The following is a 6,148-nucleotide window of genomic DNA, read 5'->3' as shown; positions in this document are numbered from 1 at the left end:
CAGCTTAAATGAATAGTTGTTATTATTTAACATTAAAATCTAAGAATGAACCTCTGAAAAGGCTAAATAGGTTTACCATGCACCAGTCTCCACAAACTCTGTTTTAGTAGTATGTTTTTTTTCTATTGTACAAGTCAATGAAATATGATCATGCAACTTCTTAAAAGAATAAATGTATTAAACAAATTCCTCTGTTATAGATTGATTTATGCTAGTTCTGTATAACAAGAAATCCCTTGTAAAATAATACCTGATAAAGGAGGAAATGCACTGGGAAAAAATGTCAAGATACCAAAGCTGTCAGGTAAATATTGAACTAGGGTGTTTTGGGGAGTTAACTGCCATTTCTCGTTCTCTGGCTCCAAGAAGCAATGGGCATATCCCCTGTTGCTGAGAATTTATCTTCAGGCCTCAAAGATTTTTTTTTTTAACCTCTAGATGTTTTAGTGAATTTCCAGTCTGTGAAGAAAGAACTCTTCTAAAATAACCTGCTTTGGCATAAAATATTTGGTCATAGTTTCCTGAAACCATGTGGCTAAAGGTGATAACTGAAATATTCCGGCATGATTTAAAAGATCATCATGAGAACAGTTTTTATAAATGCTGTCTTTTTAATGAAAAGGCCTGTGTGGACTCAATGACGTAGTTGTCACAAACAAGAAAAAAAACACAAAATGCCCTGTTACTTTTAACCAAAATAGTGTCAATTAAACTGTACACACAAACATCTAATAACTGTACTAAAAGAAGCATTTTTCAGTTAAAGGAGCAGTGAATTGGGATTCCTATTTATTTCATGGGTATGTGCATGCTCACAAGCATTTGTGTTTGTTTCTTGACACATTATGCCTTAAGCAGTTGTTGCTTCTGTGGTTTTGCATAAAGAATTAAGACGTCAGAAAGCTCTCTAAAACTTCTAGTGGAAGAGAAGAAAAATACATTGCATCTGGAAAATTGCTAACTCCTGTGATTTACTTCTCCTCCCTTTCCCCTGTCACATTCCAAGCTTTTTCAGATGAGTGAAATGTCAACCTCCTTGAAAGACTCTTAAGTTCATAAAGGCAAAGTAAATTAATTGAAATGAAGATGACTTCCATGGCTCGGATCAGAGCAGGATTTGCTCTTTGTAGTCTCTTATTATATTCTTGTGGTTCGTATAGACTTTAAAGATGTGCTTGCAAACCCTAATGGCAAAAGGACAACAATAAATGAATATTTAAAATTAAATTTCAGAAAAAGTACTAAATCCAGTTAAGTGTCTTTTCTTAGTGGGAATATATTTATAGCAATTAGACATCTTTTGTAATAAAATTTTAAGTCAAGCAGATGACGAAGCTGAGTGATGTCCTAAACAAACATTCCCTGACTTCGTAATAACTTTGTTCTTTATTGCTTGTGTGTTCTCTCTTTTTAGCTTTGTTCCCAAGAAAAACTTGTTCAACTCTAGCCATGAGAATCATGCTTGCACGCAGGAGAAGCTTTTGTGAGAGGATTGTTTAGGCAGCTGTTAAACATCCTTCATGTTTGAGAAGAGAATGACTGATTTTTAATATACTCAAATATGTGGTTAACAGGAATTTGTGAACTAAAACTTTGGTTGTGAACTAAAACTAAAATGTATGATTTTCTTTTTAATAATTTCATAAATTAATAGTGTTCATTTTCATTTTCTTCTGCCTTCTTAATTTAAATTTTAGTGCTCCTGGGCTCATGTCTTGATCTTTCAACTAAGATACAAAACTTCTAAAGTTTGAATTTTACTTGATTCCTTGGTTTTCCCATTCTTTCTCCTCATTAAATTTAAAGGTTAGTTGGAGCTTCTGAAATTCAGTTTTCTTCAAGCCAAACAATATTTTTCTAATTGAAGATTTATATCTGCAATTCTCTGTAAAAGTATAATTCAATTAGCACATTTTTTAACGCTTCCAGTGTGTGAAGTGCTATTTGGGATAATAAAATAAATACTGGAACTATGGTTCTTGTCCTTTGTGAGTTTACATCTTCCTGGATGACACATGCCTTACGTTTGTACTCTCAACTCTGCCTGATGTAGTAGCAATAAGAATTGCATGATGCTTTTGGTATTAACATTCCAAATTCTCTTTTTGTTGGCCAAATTTTTATGATATATGCAAGTTGCCAAAGTATAAGAAAATGTAATAGGATGAGAATAAAGCTAAGACAAAGAGTATATAGAGTATACTTCCTGAATTTTCTCTTGCTCTTTCTGAACTTAGGTTGAACAGTTTTATGCACTAGAATTCTGATGAATCACAAAACTGTTGAACTTACATTAGAGTACTTCAAAATGTTTACTTTTGTGCAAAAGCACTTTTAAAGTAAATGTATTTTTTATAATGTGCACTTTCCAAGAATATTTTGAAGACTTTATTTGCAAAAAATATTTTTAATTTTTGGCACCAAACTAAAAATTTTTTAATTTAATTTTTCCATGAATTTTTTGAAGTATTCTTGTGCACTTAAGAGTAAAAAGTAAAACTAAGGAATATTTTGTCACCTTTAATGGGGCTTATTATTGACAGTATCAATTATTGGGAGTTCTGGTGTATGAAGTGTTTTGATTAACCTGGATGGACATTTGTTAGCATGACTGTACCTCACATTTGCTTTACACAAAAGGATTAAAACATGACCTTGTACATATCCCCCCAAACCTCCAGCAATGTGGTTAAGACTTGGAACTCATGATACAAAATGAATTTGTAGGGGCCAGTGTTTTGTAATGGGTTAAGCTGCCACCTGCAATGCTGGCATCCAAAATAGATGCACTGGCTGCTAATGCACCTGGGAAAGCAGTGGAGGATAACCCAAGTGCTTGGGGCCTTGCACCCATGTGGGAGAACCTGATGAAGCCCTTGGCTCCTGGCTTCAAGCCTGGCCCAGCCCTGGCCATTGAGGCCATTTGGGGAGTGAGCCAGTAGATAGAAGACTCTCTAACTCTGCCTTTCAAATAACATTTTTAAAAATATGAATTTATAGGTGAATTTAGTTTGCAGTTCCTTGAAGCATAAAGTGAAATTTCAGAAAATGATTTGTGGATTTTTGAAGAGTGCTACTGTATCTCTCATGAATATTAGGCAATGTGTATTTCCTCCTTACATAATATCTTTTAAAAGCAGAACAACGAAACTACTTCAGTTTTTGCCGTGGATCTGACAACATATCTCAAAAGAATAAGAGTTACTTAACCTGTATAACCTTGAGGAAGCACAAGAGAACGAGTGCATAATTATGGGACTGTATTAGTTTCATTGTTTCCTACACCTGTTGATCCCTTTACCTTCAAGGAAGGGAGAAGGAGCAGATCACTGCACTCAACACAGTGCTTATGAAGAGGATGTGCGATTGTTTCCTTTTCCTTTGCTTTCTCGTCTTAGGTGCTAGGTGCTTATTCTTATTTCCATAATACAATTCACACCTCACCTCCACGTGCTTTGTACAGTCTGTGTTATATATAGAGGTATAGTTTCAGTTTGTCAACAACTAAATAGTTCCTTGGATAAAATAATAAGTGAAGAGATCTATTACTATGTGTGCATAAACTGTTTTAAAAATCTAAGAAAGCTTTTTATTTTTCTTCTGAGACTTATATGTCACTATGCATATTATAAGTTAAAAGAAATATATAAGTGACTTTACTTGAGTGCTTAATCATGGCACAATTTTATAGTAAGTATTTGACATTAGAACGAGACTCATTACATGTTGAATTATTTAATGCATTTCTTAAAACTGTGTACTTGAAATATTACAAATCATACAAATAAGATTTCCTCTTACCTATTATGATATGTACTTCAAGATTCTAGAGAATTATCCAGAATATTTGCCAACATATTAAAAACATGACAGTTTTTCAGTAGAAAAAAGAGCCCCTTTAGGTAACTCATACAGTCTAGTTGATGAATCTGAAAAGATTTAAATATTCATATCCCTATCTCACTAGAGCACAGTTCACAACCTAATGGGAGTGGGTAGAGAAGGGTGCATGTCTGATAGAATTCAGAGGTTCCACAATCTGAGATGAGAAAATAATTATGCTTTAATTTTTTTCTAACCTGAAGAATGAGCAAATGGAGTTCCTTCCATTTGTGATTACGGACAATAAATCTCAACATAGTAGATCATCTGTGTCTGAGTTCCATATTGCTGGATTTGACCAGCTATGGATCAAAAATATTTGAGCCAAAATTCATACTAAACATGTACAGATTTATTTTTTCTTTCATTGTTCCCTGAACAATACAATATAGTCTCTATTTACAGAGTATTTACACTGCATTACGTACTGTAAGTAACCTTGACAGGGTTTAATGTGGGAGGTTGTGTTTAAGTTATAACAGACACTGTGTCACTTTACATAGGGACGGGAGCATCCATGGTTCTTGGTATCAGCAGATTTTCTTTTCTTTTTTTTCTTTTCTTTTCTTTTTTGACAGGCAGAGTTAGACGGAGAAAGACAGAGAGAAAGGTCTTCCTTCCGTTGGTTCACCCCCAAATGGCCGCCAGGTGCTTCCTCCTGGTCTCCCATGCGAGTGCAGGGCCCAAGCACTTGGGCCATCCTCCACTGCTGTCCTGGGTCACAGCAGAGAGCTGGACTGGAAGAGGAGCAACCGGGACAGAATCTGGCGCCCCAACCGGGACTAGAACCTGGGGTGCCGGCGCCACAGGCGGAGGATTAGCCTAGTGAGCCACGGTGCCAGCCAGCAGGTTTTCTATTAAGATGGTTTCTAGAGACAATTCCCTGAGGCACCAAGAAGAATGTAGTAGTGGGATGGACTGTGGATTTGTCACCAATAGAAAGAGCAGAGATTTTCTTCTTACATTTACAAGTGTTATTATAAATATGTCAAAATCATAATTTAAATTTATCATTTTATCAGGGTAGTTTTTAATGTTGCTGGATGTTACAGTTTATAAAGATGTGTTGATATTACTACATCCTAGAATTTTATTTTCTAAATATTTGGATGCCTGTATAACAATATAATTAGTTTCCCTCTTAAGTATAAGCATTTTCTTTTATTTCTCTCAAAACATTATCTGGGGCAACTGTTTGGCACAGTAGTTAAGACACCACTTGGGATGCCCACATGCCATATTGGAGTGCCTCATTTTGAGTCCCAGATCTGCTTCTGATTCCAGTGTCCTAAGGCACACACTGGAAGGCAGTCAGTGATAGCTCAAGTACTTGCATCCCTGCCATTCTCGTGGGAGACATGAATGGAGCTCTTAGCTCCTTGCTTTGGCCTGGCCCAGCTGTGGGTGATGCAAGTATTTGTGGGGGGAACCAGCAAATGGAGATCTCTTTTTCCCTACCACTCTGTATCTTCCTACCCTCTTTTCTCTGCCTTTCATATTTAATGAAAAAAAATTAAAAATGCATTATCTAAGAAGGGATTCATAAGTTTCACCAAACTTCCAGAGTGGTCCATAGCATTAAGAAATCCAGTATCAGGGCCAGCATCATGGCATACTGGGTAAAGCTATTGTCTGCGATGCCTGCATTCAATGTGTGTTCCAGTTCGTGGCCTTGCTGCTCCATTTCCAATCCAGCTCCCTGATAATGACATGAAAAAAGTAGCCGAAGGTGATCTAAGTGTTTGGGCACCTGCAACCCACAGAAGAGACCTTGATGAAGCTCCGGGTGCCTGGCTTCCACCTGGCTCAGACATGGCCATTGTGAACCAGAGAATGGAAGACCTCTCTCTGTCTGAGTCTCTCTTTCTCTCTGTAACTCTGACTTTCAAATAAATAAATACATAAATACATAAATAAATAAATAAATAAATAAAAATCTGACATGGTCACATCTCCAAATTAAATATTTCTCACTGTAGAAGATCATCAAATATTATGGAATGAGTAAGATAGATATTCATTTATCATATTATCTCTCCCTAGCAAAATATAAGTTTAAACAGAACTGGACTTTTTAAAAAGCAGGAAATTTGACTTTTTTTTTCTTTGAGTGAGTGGTAGTGATGACACCCGAGTAGCAAGACTACCCTTGGTTGAGATGGGGCATTCAAGAATAGGGCAGGTAGTCTGGTCAGCACCATGGAAGGAGCGTGGCTTTAGAAATTCTACTTCTAGGGACCAGTGCTGTGGCACAGCAGGTTAGGCT

The sequence above is a fragment of the Lepus europaeus genome, chromosome 10, assembly GCF_033115175.1.
Source record: "Lepus europaeus isolate LE1 chromosome 10, mLepTim1.pri, whole genome shotgun sequence".
Lineage (NCBI taxonomy): Eukaryota > Metazoa > Chordata > Mammalia > Lagomorpha > Leporidae > Lepus > Lepus europaeus.
The sequence above is the reverse complement of the archived record's forward strand: the minus strand, read 5'-3'. Positions refer to the sequence as shown.